A 15,605-nucleotide genomic window follows, 5' to 3' on the forward strand; every position below is an offset into this window, starting at 1 on the left:
TTTTGAGTCATTTTACAAGAAATGATTTACTTAATTTTTAAAATTTAAAGTGCTTTATTATGTTGCACTATAGGTGCAGCTATGATTACATTTCTAAAAAATATTTGTTTCTCATGATGAAGCAAAATATTTTAAGAATATTATTTATGTGACAAAAGAGGAAAATTTAACTTGCAAGTTAAAGAGGAAATTTTAACCAACAAGTTATATTTTCAATGTTTTCTTTCTTTCTTTCCAAATATTTTCAAAGCGGTTATGTCACTATATTTAAAGTGATACAAGGAAAAAATATATAATGAAAAATATTCTACCCAACAAGGTAACATTCAGATTTGAAGGAGAGATAGTTTTAAGACAAGCAAAATCTAAAAGAGTTTTGTGCCACTAAAATGGTTGTACAATAAATGTTAAAGGGAGTTCTCTAAGTGGAAAAGAAAGACCACAACCAGAAATATGAAAATTATGAAGGTAAAGATCTCATTAGTAAAGGAAAATACACAGTAAAGGTGGTAGATCAATTCCTCACAAAACAAGTAGACAGGATAAAAGACAAAAGTAGTAAAATCTTCTAATCCACCATAAGTAGTTAAGGGATATTTTTTAAAATGCAAAATGTGAAATAAAAAATATTAAATGTTGGGTGGGGGTGCAGGTCTGTTAGAATGCATTTGAACTTAAGAGATCAGTAAAGTATAATTATCATGTATGTGTGTGTGTATATATATATATATATATATATATATACACTCACACATATATATATATAGTTAGATATAAATCTCATGGTAACCACAAACACAAATCTATAATAGATGCACACACAAAATAGGGAAAGGAATCCAAAAATAACACTAAACATAACATCAAGTCACATTGGAAGAGTGCAAAAGAAAAAGGAAAGAACAATAAAGAACTATAAAAATGAACTGAAAACAATTAACAAAATGACAATTGATACATACTTATCAATAACTACTTTAAATGTTAATGGATGAAATGCTCCAATCAAACAACACAGAGTGCCTGAACGGATACAAAAATAAGACCCATAAGTATGCTGCCTACAAGAGACTTACTTCAGGTCTAAAGACACACAAAGACTGAAAGTGAGGGGATGCAAAAAGGTATTCCATGCAAGCGGAAATCAGAAGAAAGCCAGGGTAGAAGTATTTATATCAGATAAAATAGACATTTTTTTTGCTTTATAACAAATTTAATCAGTTATACATATACATATGTTCCCATATCCCCTCCCTTTTGCGTCTCTCTCCCACCCTCCCTATCCCACCCCTCCAGGCAGTCACAAAGCACCGAGCTAAAATAGACTTTTAAACAAAGACTGTAACAAGAGACAAAGTAAGACATTACATAATGATAGAGAGATAAATCCAATAAGGAGATATAACATTTATAAATATATTTAAATCCAACATGGGAGCACCTAAATATATACAGTTATATAAACTAAATAACTAATGAGTCACTGAAGAAATCAAAGAGGAAATCACACAAATGAAAATAGAAACAGAACAATCCACAATCTATGGGACACAACAAAAACAGTTCTAAGAGGGAAGTTTATAGAGATACAAGCCTACCTCAGGAAAGAAGAAAAATCCCAGAGAAACAGCCTAATCTTACACCTAAAGGAACTAGAAAAAGAAATGCCAACAAAATTTAATGTTAGTATGAAGAAAGCAATAATAATGATCATAGGAGGAATAAATGAAATAGAGACTAAAAAAGAGACAGAAAAAAACAATGAAACTAAGAGATGATTCTTTGAAAAAGTAAACAAAATTGATAAAACTTTAGACAGACTCATCAAGAAAAAAAGAGAGGTCCCAAATCAATAAAATAAGAAACAAAAAAGAAGTTACAACCCATGTTATAGAAATAGAAAGGATCATAAGAGATTGCTATGAACAATTATACACCAATAAAATGGACAACCTAGAAGAAATGGATGAGTTCCTAGAAACATAAATCTCCCAAGACTGAATCAGGAAGGAATAGAAAATATTAACAGACCTATTACCAGTAATGAAAAATAATCAGCAATAAAACAAACAGAAGTTCAGGACCAGATGGCTTCACAGGTGAATTCTCTCAAACATTTAGAAGAGTTAATACCTATCCTTCTCAAACTATCCCCCCCAACAACAACAAAAAAAAAAACTGAAAAGGAAGGAATGCTTCTGAACTCATTGCAAGAGGCCAGCATTACCCTGATACCAAAACTAGACAAAGACCCCACAGAAAAATAAAATGATGGGCCCATATCTCTGGTGAACATAAGTGCAAAAATCCTCAACAAAATTTTAGCATATTGAATTCAACAATACATTAAAAGGATCAAACGCCATGATCAAGTGGGATTCATCCCAGATTTATCCACCGGATGCAAGGATGGTTCAATATCTGCAAATCAATTAATAGGATACACCACATTAACAAATGGAAGAATAAAAATTATATGATCATCTAAACAGATGGAGAAAAACTTTCAACAAAATTCAACACCAATTTATGATTTTAAAAACTCTCAACAAAATGGGTATAGAAGTAATATACCTCAACATAATAAAGGCATAAATAACTAATGCACAGCTAACATCATATTCAACAGTGAAAGGTTGAAACTTTTCCCACAAAGATCAGTAACAAGAAAAGCATGCTCACTCTACCACTCCTATTCAACATAGTACTGGAAGTCCTAGCCACAGCAATTAGACTAGCAAAGGAAATAAAAGTATTCAGATTGGAAGGAAGGAGTAAAACTGTCATTGTTTGCAGATGACATGATACTATATATAGAAAATTCTATATAGTATAGATAATATATATAGAAAATTCTAAAGACACCACCAAAAAACTACTAGAACTTTCAATGAATTCAGTAAAGTTGTAGGATAAAAATGTAACATACAGAAATCTGTTGCATATCTGTACACTAAGAACAAACTACCAGAAAGAGAAATTAAGAAAACTATCTCATTTACAGTTGCATCAAAACTAATAAAATACCTCGGTATAAATCTAACCAAGGAGGTAAAAGACCCATTTGGAAAACTATAAAACGTTGATGAAAGAAATTGAAGATGACAACATACAAAGGGAAATATATACTCTGCTAAGGGATTGGAAGAATTAATATTGTTAAAATGTCCATGCCACCCAAAGCAATCTACAGTTTTAGTGTAATCCCTATCAAAATACCAATGGTAATTTCCACAGAACTAGAACAAATGATTCTAAAAATTGCCTGGAAACACAAAAGACCCTGAATAATCTAAACAAGGTTTTTTTTTTTGTTTTTTTTTTTTTTGTGGTATGCGTGCCTCTCACTGTTGTGGCCTCTCCCATTGCAGAGCACAGGCTCCGGATGTGCAAGCCCAACGGCCATGGCTCACGGGCCCAGCCGCTCCACAGCATGTGGGATCTTCCCGGACCGGGGCACGCACCCATGTCCCCTTCATTGGCAGGCGGACTCTCAACAACTGCGCCACCAGGGAAGCCCCTCTAAACAATTTTGAGAAAGAAAAACAACACTGGATGTATCCCACTCCCTCATTTCAAACTATACCTCAAAACTACAGTAATCAAAACAGTATGGTACTGGCATGAAAACATAGATCAGTGGAACAGAATTAAGAGCCCAGAAATAAACCCATGTTTATATGTTCTATTAGTTTAAAACAAAGGAGGCAAGGACATATAACAGAGAAAAGACAGCTTCTTCAATAAATGGTGTGGGGAGAACCAGACAGATACTTGCAAAATAATCAAACTGGACTACTTTCTCATGCCATATAAAAAATATACTCAAAATGGATTAAAAACATAAATGTAAGGCCTATGGTTTACCATAAAACCCTTAGAAGATAACACAGGCAGTATGCTATTTGACATTAGTCTTAGCAATATTTTTTTGTATTTGTCTCCTCAGGCAAGGGAAACAAAAACAAAATAAATAAATAAGACTACATCAAACTAAAAAGCTTTTACACAGTGAAAGAAACTATCATCAAAATGAAAAGGCAGCCTACTGAATGTGAGAAGATATTTTCAAACTATATATCGGAAAAGGAGTTAGTATCCAATATATACAAGGAACTCATACAACTCAACCTCAAAAAAACAACCAAGTAAAAAAAGGCAGAGGGCTTGAATAGATATTTTTCCAAAGAAGAAATAAAGATGGCCATCAGACACATGAAAATATGCTCAAGGTCACTAATTATCAGCAAACTTCAAATGAAAACCACAATGAGCTATCACCTCACACCTGTCAGAATGGGTACTATCAAAAATACAACCAATAGCAAATGTTGGTCAGGATGTGGAGAAAAGGGAAACCTTATGCACTCTTGGTGGGAATTCAATTTGGTACAGCTACTATGGAAAACATAGTGTAGAGGTTCCACAAACAATTAATGATAGAACTACCATACAATCTAGCTATTTCACTTCTGAGTATTTTTCTGAAGAAACAAAATCAAAAAGATGTATGCACCCCCATGTTCACTGCAGCATTATTTACAATAGCCAAGATTTGGAAGCAACATAAGAGTCCATCAATAGATGGATGAATAAGGAAGATGTGGTATATACATACAATATAATACTATTCAGCCATAAAGAGAATAAATTTTTGCCATTTGCAACAACATGGATGGACTTTTGGAGGATATAATGCTAGGTGAAATAAGTAAAATAAGAAAGACGAATACTGTGTGATATCACTTACATGTGGAATCTAAAAAATACAACAAACTAGTGGATATAACAAAAAAGAAGCAGACTTACAGATGTAGAGAACAAAATAGTGGCTACCAATGGGGAGAGAGAGGGGAGAGGGTCAACATAGGGTTGGGGGACTAAGAGGTACAAAATACTATGTATAAAATGAATAAGCTACAAGGATATGTTGACAGCACAGGGAATATAGCTAATATTTTATAATAACTGCAAATATTTTTAAAATTGTGAATTGCTATGAGTCATGGGGATGAATTGTACTGCATGGGGAATACAGTCAATAATATTGTAATACCATTGTATGATGATAAATGGTAACTAGATTTACTGTGATCATTTTGTAATGTATAGTAATATTGAATCACTATGTTGTACACCTGCAACTAATATAGTCAATTACTCTTCAACATCAAAAGAAGTGTTTTCACTTATCAGAAAGCCAGCATGTCTACATTTTTCAGTCAGTTAGAGGAATACATGAAGAAATTAGCATAATTCCTTGTAGAAGAGATTCACAGCACAGGCAGGGGGAAAAATCCCCTGGAGGCAAAAATGATTCTTCCAGTATAGCAATTTAGAGTTCCAGATTGTCAGGATAGACCAAACAGTAGACCAGATGGAAGTTTTGCTGTTATATCAGACAGTGAACACACAGGAAAGTTTCCCGGGGCCTGCAGATGGAAGCCTGTGATAGAGATGGACAACTGATGTCTTCAGATCAAGTGTTCCTTATTCCAGACTCAAATAATTTTTTTGGATGCTGAGCACTGGGATTTCAACCCAGTACTTGTTAAATCACTGAAGCACACCAAAGCAAAAAAATAAAAAATAAAAAAATTACCACCTACAAAAAATCATAGTCCATCTTGAGCTAGATTTGAAAGTTTAAAATTTTCTTCCTTAACCTAAAATGAAATTTTTCTCTCTAAAATTTCACTTAATTTGTTCGATTTGTTAGGGCCATGCAGAATATAAATATTTTATAACAAGTCTTTCTAATATTTGAAGACAGCTTTTATGCACCAATAATGAGATAAAGTCCCATAATAATTGGAGAGTAATAATATCAAAGGGTTTGTTTTAGATGATAGAATTTTATTCCTTCTGAAACAGGAAAATTCGTTCATCTTATATTTGTGCATAATAGTTAAATTTTAAAGCTTGATTAGTTGGTTGATGAAACCGCCTTCTCCCTTGAGCTATCCATTACCCTCCTTAAGTAGACACACTTTATGGGCATTAGGAAAAGGAAGCAGGATCAGTACCCAAGGAATAAGTATTTAGTAGGTTGGTCTGAAGACCAAAGCCTGCACTGCATTATGACTAGAAAGGTCATTCCAATTCCAATAGCTCCAATAGTGGGTAAGAGAGATCTCCCTATTAACGTAGCCTATACATCTTCAACTAGCACTGAAACTAAGAGAGCAGCACCAAGTGCCTGGAGGATAGGGCAGACCCCAGTCCCAAGTGCTAAGCTAAGGAAATATGGCATGACTTAGAGCCATGAAATCAGAAAATGGAAAAAGGTGGGGTAGCTGCATGTCAAGAGAGCACAGTGAAAATCAAAGTCCAGAGAATAACAGGCTAAAGTGTGGTGGACACACTCGGTGTATCAGGGTTGAGTTTTAGCAATATAGCTTGGGCAAAGGAACACTGGCAGAAGAGTACTCCAAGTATTCAGACAAAGCCCAAACTGCCCATGAGCAAACTCTCAGAGAACAAAGAGTCCAGATGGAGCATTTTATGATCAAGACTTACCTGTTAGAACCAGATGGCGGGCTGACCTCTGTTCAGGCATTAAGTTACCTCTTTGGCATAAGCAGACAAAGCCCAACAAATGTATACTGTTTTCCACAGAGAGGCACAAGTTAGCTGACACATGTGGTCAATGATGTCAGTTTAGCATGCTTATATGCCAAATGAGGCATGGCGCCAGAGGAGCCAAAGATACTAAGGAGGGAGAGAATAATATTCTTTTTATAGATTTTCCTCAACTTCTCCTAAGCCTTACTTAGCAGAATTTACAGCAGGGCAGAAGATGTACTAGGCAGGACTTTACTTGTTGTGGGTGACAGAAACATAAATTAAGCTGGCTTAAAGAAATAATTATCTGGTTCATGTATCTGAAAAGTCCAGAGGTAGGCTTCATATGTGTTGGAGCAAAGTGCTCAAACAGTGGTGCTGGGAATCTGTCTATCATCTCTCACCTCTTATTTCTCTATGTTGGCTATTCTTTTGTGCAGACTCTTGCTGAGAGGTCAAGATGGTTACGAGAGGCTCAAAGTTCATATTGCCACCACCTTGGCAAACCCCAAGAGGCTGGTTTTCTTTCAGAGTAGTACCAGCAAAATTCTGGTCTTGAATTATGTTAGCCTGGCTTGGAGCTCATGCCCATCTCTGGAAAATCACTGTTTTCAAGGAAAAAATAAAGTGAAAAGGAACGAAGATGCTGTTATCAAAATAAGGGGGAATAAATTCTGAGCAGGCAAAACTTGAGTCCCGTGTAGATCAACTAACCATCTACTCAGCCTCAAAGACTTCCACTTACCATCTCATATTTTAGAGGACAAGGGACTTGGTAGAGTTTGAACTCCAGAGAGTTCCTACAAAGTGTGGAGTCAATCTGGAAAATCTGAAGCTATCTATATGGGAAAAGATTGAAGCCAGGGAGAAATCTTTGTTTTAATAGGCATCCTAGTTCCATTGAGCCATGCAGGGCCTTAGCCCTCTACACCTGCCTCTCTTCTTGACCATCTGATTGTGTCTATTCTCAATGTTCCTGTTTTCCCATACTCCACTAGAATCATGCCTATAATCTCCCTTCTTTTTCCTTATGGTCCTACCAAGTCTATGTATTTGCAGATACTGCAAAAAACTTAGGCAGACTTAGTAAGTAACACCTGGTCTTTATTCTCTTAGTATTTCTCCATAATCACCTAACAGATTTTCTGGGCAGTTGTCACATATCACATTATCCTTATTTTTTTAATTTAAAAATTAGAAAGAACTGAGTATATAACTAAGAGAAGCACTATTTGATTACATCCTATAGAGGTATACTTTTTGCCACATTCTTAGAGACTGAAAATAGAAGTCTTACAACCTTACCAGGACTCACTCTAATCTATACCCAGTTCTCCAGTTATTGATTCCATTTCATCATTGGAACTAACTTGTAGCCATCAAATTTCCTTATTATTCACTCAATTTTTAAATGTGCCTTTCACTCCAATAATTTCTGAAATCAGTTTATTTTCTTCGAGCATATCTAGCTCATGAAGATATGGAGAGAATAAAACAAGCTACTTCCTAACAGTTACAGTTAAAATTCTTTTCCTTCCTGTGAAGGCATTTCATTGGCACCACCACAATTTCTTCCTAAATCAGACCATTCCACAATTTGCATTGCTGATTGGGGCTGAGGACTCTTCCTTTTGTAGGGAGAGTGAGGAATCAACAAAGTCTACTTTATAATTAAGAAGACTAGCATAGTTTGGGGATTTATAAAGAAGACAATTTTAAGGAGATTTTCTTTAAAGTGACAGGAAATGGTTTCTCCTTAGTTATAATTGCTGAAAAAATAATTGGTTCTAATTTTGTCTGACAAAGATGGTAAACAAGCCAAATTTTGTATCAAGACAGTATGTATATAATTTCTAAAAAATATGTAATTTCTAAAGGAAATGTTTAATTTTTAATTAAATAGGGAAATACATTTATTGAATGGCTATATGGCAGACACTTACTTGCATCATCTTATTTAATCTTCACAAAAAACAAATAACAAGGTATTATTATTATTATTATTATTCACAGCCTACAGTTAAGGAATCTGACACAGAAAGTTAAGTGATTTGACCAAGGTTACACAGACAGTAGTGTTAGGCCTGGAGATTATTTCATGGCGGCCTGAAAACAAAACTCAAAGCTCTTTCCATTGTCATGCCACCTCAGTAAATTTTCAGATTTTTAGCTATTTATTTTGTATATCAGAAATCAAAAGGTTCCAAGGCCAGTTTTTAAACTCACTTTCAGGTGTTTCATTTTTGATGAAAATGTGCTTGATTCTTTCCAGCAGTAGAATATATTTGGATGTACAGTATAGAGGTAATTGCTTTAATTGCTGCCTTTATCTCTCCTCTTTTTATATCCATTATGTAGGATTTTTACAGTGTGGGAGTTGCTACAAAGTAGCAATGTTATTCTTTTTCTCTGTGGATGTTATTTTCTTTCTTGGAACATTTCCCTCCCTCCATCTTACCTTTACGTTTGGAATTCATCTTGTGCTTTTGGACTTACTCCTCTTATTACTCTCCATCCCATCACTCTGCACTTGACTCATTTTCTCCATTGTTCTTCAGAGCACTCACAGAGTTTTACTGTTTCAATTAGTCATTTTTATTAAAGACCTTTGCTTCCAAACTTTTTCAGATATTTTATATTTTTAATATTATATAGAGAATTATTCTCTGCTTGTCATCTCTTCTTCCCAATAAAGAACTTGAATTCTCTTTTTATCTTTTTTTTTAAATAAATTTATTTATTTTTGGCTGTGTTTGGTCTTCATTGCTGCACATGGGCTTTCTCTATTTGCGATGAATGGTGTCTACTCTTCATTGTGGTGAGTGGTCTTCTCATTGCAGTGGCTTCATTGTTGTGGAGCATGGGCTCTAGGCACGTGGGTTTCAGTAGTTGTGACATGTAGGCTCAGTAGTTGTGGCTTGTGGGCTCTGGAGCTCAGGCTCAGTAGTTGCCATACACAGGCTTACTTGCTCCTCGGCATGTGGGATCTTCCCAGACCAGGGCTCGAACCCATGTCCTTTGCATTTGCAGGTGGATTCTTAACCATTGCACCACCAGGGAAGTCCCGTCTTTCAATCTTAACTGTACTCTGTCTTCCCATCAGCCATGATAAAATTGCTAATGGTGAAGCAAAATCTATTACTGCTTAAAATAAAAATTGTCTACTGAGGAATCAAGGAAAATTATTTATTCACCTAACTGCAGTGTTCTTTCTTACCTTGCCAATACCCACCAAGTGGGTGAAATCAAATCAATAAAATGTTAACCCCAATCTTTAAAAAATATGTGATGCTCACTTCTTGGACAAGTCATCTCTCATCTCCCTTGTCCAATGCACCAATAAATTCTGTCCTTATTCCCCTCCAGTTTATTAATCCTATGAATCCATCTATTCCCTTTATTGTCACCATGTTCCCTAAATACCTGCTTTCTCTCTTTTACAACTATACTATTCTCAAAAATGATCTGTTTGATGGAAGAGTTACAACTGTTTTTCTCTGTGACATCTTGAGATTTTAAAATTCTTGAAATAAATACAAATAACCTGAAAGTCATTGCTTACTTCTTAAATGAATATTTTTACAGAGCAATTTCTTTAGGAAAATACTTTGCCTCCACAATAAAATTTATATAAATAACATATGCTTCCTATAAAAAAGAATTCAAACAATATAGAAATCATAAGAAAGAGCAGAAAAAAACATTTGAAATTTCACCACCTTGAGATAGCTACCCATAGCATTTGGTTACCATTACTTTCAATGTGTGCATTCAGTTTCTTTGTATTTTTGTGTATTTTTTCCACAAATGACTTTATTTTATTTTAATGTCTTTATTGGAGAAAAATTGCTTTACAATGGTGTGTTAGTTTCTGCTGTACAACAAAGTGAATCAACTATACATATACATTTATCCCTATTTCTCCTCCCTCTTGAGTCTCCTTCCCACACTCCCTATCCCACTCCTCTAGGTGGACACAAAGCACAGAGCGAATCTCCCTGTGTCATATAGCTGCTTCCCACTAACTATCTAATTTACATTTGGTAGTGTATATATATCCATGTCACTCTCTCACTTCATCCCAACTTACCTTCCCACTCCCCATGTCCTCAAGTCCATTCTCTACATCTGCATCTTTATGCCTGTCCTTCCCCTAGGTTCTTCAGAACCATTTTTTTTTTTAGATTTCATATATATGTGTTAGCATATGGTATTTCTCTTTTTCTGACTTACTTCACTCCGTATGACAGTCTCAAAGTCCACCCACCTCACTGCACATAACTCAATTTTGTTTCTTTTTATGGCTGAGTAATATTCCATTGTATATATGTGCCACATCTTCTTTATCCATTCATCTGTTGATGGACACTTAGGTTGCTTCCATGTCCTGGCTATTGTAAATAATGCTGCAATGAAAATTGTGGTACATGACTCTTTCTGAATTATGGTTTTCTCAAGGTATATGCCCAGTACTGGGATTGCTGGGTCGTATGGTAGATCTATTTTTAGTTTTTGAAGGACTCTCCATACTGTTCTCCATAGTGGCTGTATTAGTTTGCATTCTCACGAACAGTGCAAAAGGGGTTCCCTTTTCTCCACACCCTCTCCAGCATTGACTGCTTGTAGATTTTTTTTTTTTTTTTTGCGGTATGCGGGCCTCTCACTGTTGTGGCCTCCCCCGTTGCGGAGCACAGGCTCCGGACGCGCAGGCTCCGGACGCGCAGGCTCAGCGGCCATGGCTCACGGGCCCAGCCGCTCCGCGGCATATGGGATCCTCCCAGACCGGGGCACGAACCCGTATCCCCTGCATCGGCAGGCGGACTCTCAACCACTTGCGCCACCAGGGAGGCCCTGCTTGTAGATTTTTTGATGATCGCCATTCTGACTGGTGCGAGGTGATACCTCATTGTAGTTTTGATTTACATTTCTCTAATGATTAGTGATGTTGAGCATTCTTTCATGTGTTTGTTGGCAATCTGTAAGTATTCTTTGGAGAAATATCTATTTAGGTATTCTGCCCATTTTTGGATTGGGTTGTTTGTTTTTTTTTTTGATATTGAGCTGAATGAGCTGCTTGTAAATTTTGGAGATTAATCCTTTGTCAGTTTCTTCATTTGCAAATATTTTCTCCCATACTGAGCGTTGTCTTTTTGTCTTGTTTATAGTTCCTTTGCTGTGCAAAAGCTTTTAAGTTTCATTAGGTCCCATTTGTTTGTTTTTGTTTTTATTTCCATTTCTCTAGGAGGTGGGTCAAAAATGATCTTGCTGTGACTTATGTCATAGAGTGTTCTGCCTATGTTTTCCTCTAAGAGTTTTATAGTGTCTGGCCTTACATTTAGGTCTTTAATCCATTTTGAGCTTATTTTTGTGTATGGTGTTAGGGATTGTTCTCATTTCATACTTTTACATGTAGCTGTCCAGTTTTCCCAGCACTACTTATTGAAGAGGCTGTCTTTCCTCTGTTGTATATTCTTGCCACCTTTATCAAAGATAAGGTGACCATATGTGCGTGGGTTTATCTCTGGGCTATCCATCCTGTTCCTTTGATCTATATTTCTGTCTTTGTACCAGTACCACACTGTCTTGATTACTGTAGCTTTGTAGTATAGTCTGAATTCAGGGAACCTGATTCCTCCAGCTCTATTTTACTTCACAATTGCTTTGGCTATTTGGGTCTTTTGTGTTTCCATATAAATTTTGACATTTTTTGTTCTAGTTCTGTGAAAAATGCCATTGGTAGTTTGATAGGGATTGCATTCAATTTGTAGATTGCTTTGAGTAGTATAGTCATTTTCACAATGTTGATTGTTCTAATCCAAGAACATGGTATATCTCTCCATCTGTTTGTATCATCTTTAATTTCTTTCATCAGTGTCTTATACTTTTCTGCATACGTGTCTTCTGTCTCCTCAGGTAGGTTTATTCCTAGGTATTTTATTCTTTATGTTGCAATGGTAAATGGGAGTGTTTCCTTAATTTTTCTTTCAGATTTTTCATCATTAATGCATAGCAATGCAAGTGCATTCTGTTTTAATCACAGAGAACTACTTTCTTTTGACTTTCGTCTCTTCCACTGTCTACCCCTAACCCACTCCTCATAACCAATCTTCACCAGCACCTAAAGTGTGATCTTCTGCATTTTTTTCCATGCTTGTGTAATTGTATATACATCTATATGTCTCATGAAAGCATTCCCTGACCTTCCTTTTTAGGTTAAATTTCTCACTCTGCCTTCTCTTTGTAATATGTATCTCTTCTCTGCAGCTCTTGAATCAGCTACAATTTTATGTTTGCTTTGTGTTTGATTAATGCTCATTTTGCCTGGCCTAAACTTCATGAAGGCAGAGGTCATGGCTCTTTTGCTTTCCACTGATTCCAGGACCTAGCATAGCATCTAGCACATATTACAAGTTCAGTGAGAAGGGAGAGATTTCTCCTACCCCATACCTTATACTATGCATTTTGCTTGATTAACCCTGCCCCTCCCCTCTGCCTAGTAAAGCTTTCCAGGCATCAAGGTCCACTGAACTCCACGAAAAGTAGTGTTGCAATGTGGAAAGAGCTGAGGAACTGGTCAGGGTTAAATCCCCCGACTATCTAGCTATGAGGACTATGGGTGGTCATTGTTCTTCATTGAACCCTAATTTCATTGGCTGTATAATAGAGCCAATATATAAACCCAGCTTTCAAAGTTTAGCAGTAATGTATATAAACACCTGCCATAAAATAATAATTATTATTATGATGTAATCACTAACCTTTTCTTCTTTCCTGTTCATCTTTTTCCTCCAAATTTCTATAAGTATGGTTTATACTTTCATAAGGTACCACTTAATTATATGCCATCTCTTATATTTTGCTAATTGTTTCATGAGCATATTAATCTTGTCTCCATATCTAAACTATAAACTCCTCTGAGGCAAGGACATTGTTCTCACTACTGCAGCAATTACTGGAATACATTCAGTAACGACTTGGTTACTTGATGGATTGTTATAGAAGTTGGATATATTCATTGAGTATAAGAAAGGCATGCAAAGGTACATTGCTTGTGACTTTTAGACTTTAGAACCTGGACAACTGACCACAGAAGGGGTGATGTCACTGACAAATCCTGTTGAATAAAAAAGGAGAACTGACTCTTCTCATTGGGGACAGAATAAATGATAAATCTGGCTTTGGACTCTCAGTTAAACAGTTTCAAAAGTTGTTTCTTTTTTAAAATAGTTATCTACTCCTATGAATTAAAAAACATGAAATGCAATGTTAAGATGTAAATGTGGATTATTTCCTTACTCTAACAGATTCAGAATATGTTCAAATTAAGAATTTCTTTTTGTCCCAGTATATTTAATACATTTATATGTAAAAAAAGTTTTCAATGCTAAAAAATAATCTCCTACTACATAAAATAGTATATTCTCTTTTATGATCTTAAAAGGTTTCTCATGGAGAAAAAAATAGACTAAATAGCAATAGCTTTTAGCAGTTAAACTGTAATAGGGAGAAAGCTGAGCATGGGTATCAGCTGAACATTATTGTTCTTTTTCATTCACTAATGGATTTAATGGTTTAATTTTATTTTTAAATTTCCCTGGGAACCCATTTTTAATCAACTTTAGATTAAAAACAGTGATTCAGAATAATTAGAAATCTACTCATGGAGGGACATAGAATTGTGATCATTTGCCCAAATAATTTTTCCTCTCTCATCCTGTCCTCACTGCCATCAGGTAGAAATTAGTAGATATAGACTCGAGTTTGGCAAAAAGAGTTTCTCTTATCTCTCTTTCTTTCTTTGAATTGTGAATAGTTTCTAAGTGAAAACTCGGATTATCAAACTTGACAATTTTATTCCAGTTGAGATCATTGCTTCCAAGAAATCAGTCATTTTTTACCTACTTATTCATTTATTTATTTAACAAATATTTATTATCCAACTACAATGGGTACCATGTGCCATGTATTATGCATAAATGAATAAATTTTACTTTATATTTATGGGAAGCTGACATATTGATTGATAGAAAATTGTTTTCCAAATATCTTATGGGGTGTTGATTTTTTGCAAAAGAGGAGTCAGTGGCTCCTACTTAATATATTTATTAATATTCTATTAATATTTCTATTTCTATGCCTGTCTTAACCTAGGATCTTTACAATAGTTATTTCTTGGTGATAAAATGCAATATAACATGTTCGTTACTGTTAGAAAAACCTGTCCTTTAATAAAAATTAGCTTGTGTGAAAGTTATTAGTAGGAGACTAACTTTTAAAAAATGGCTTCAAAAAACCAGAGACTCCTAGGTTATGTGGAAATGAGTCACCTGTCTCACTTTGGCCAAAGGTCAACCATTTAAGGAAATAATATAGACAAGGGAATTGATATATTATTACTTGAAAAATAACTTATCAAGGTTCTTCCTGTGGACTCAAGAATCAAATAGGGAGAATTACAATTTAACCTTTATTTCAAAAGTATAAGTAGAAATAATGGAATTTTATCTACTGTCTCTGAGTCACTGTCTCTGCCTGGTTTCTTTCAATCTCTCTCTTTCTCTCTCTCTCACTCTTTCTCTCTGTCTTGGTCTGATCAATCCCCAAATTTGATGTAAAATTGTGTCTATACCAGACTCATAGAATGAATTGTAAGAGCTCTCCAGTTTTTGAATGTTGGTTTTCCTATTTATTCTAAGTATCTCTTGGCAATTCTACTTTTTTTTTAAACAGCTTTATTGGAGCATAATTGCTTTACAATGGTGTGTTAGTTTCTGTTGTATAACAAAGTGAATCAGCTATACATATACATATATCTCCATATCTCCTCCCTCTTGCATCTCCCTCCCACCCTCCCTATCCCACCCCTCTGGTGGTCACAGAGCACCGAGCTGATCTCCCTGTGTTATGCAGCTGCTTCCCAGTAGCTACCTGTTTTACATTTGGTAGTATATATAAGTCCATGCCACTCTCTTACTTCGTCCCAGCTTACCATTCTGCACCCCCACCCTTGTGTCCTCAAGTCCATTCTCTACATCTGCGTC

The 15,605-nt window shown here is 35.4% G+C and overlaps 1 protein-coding gene across 1 annotated transcript in view; it reads left to right on the forward strand.

Annotated features, from left to right (window-relative positions):
• NECAB1 (N-terminal EF-hand calcium binding protein 1) overlaps positions 1-15,605 on the forward strand; it is a 232,355-nt gene that overhangs the window by 45,925 nt on the left and 170,825 nt on the right. The window lies entirely within an intron of this gene.

The sequence above is a fragment of the Mesoplodon densirostris genome, chromosome 13, assembly GCF_025265405.1.
Source record: "Mesoplodon densirostris isolate mMesDen1 chromosome 13, mMesDen1 primary haplotype, whole genome shotgun sequence".
In the NCBI taxonomy this organism is placed as follows: domain Eukaryota; kingdom Metazoa; phylum Chordata; class Mammalia; order Artiodactyla; family Ziphiidae; genus Mesoplodon; species Mesoplodon densirostris.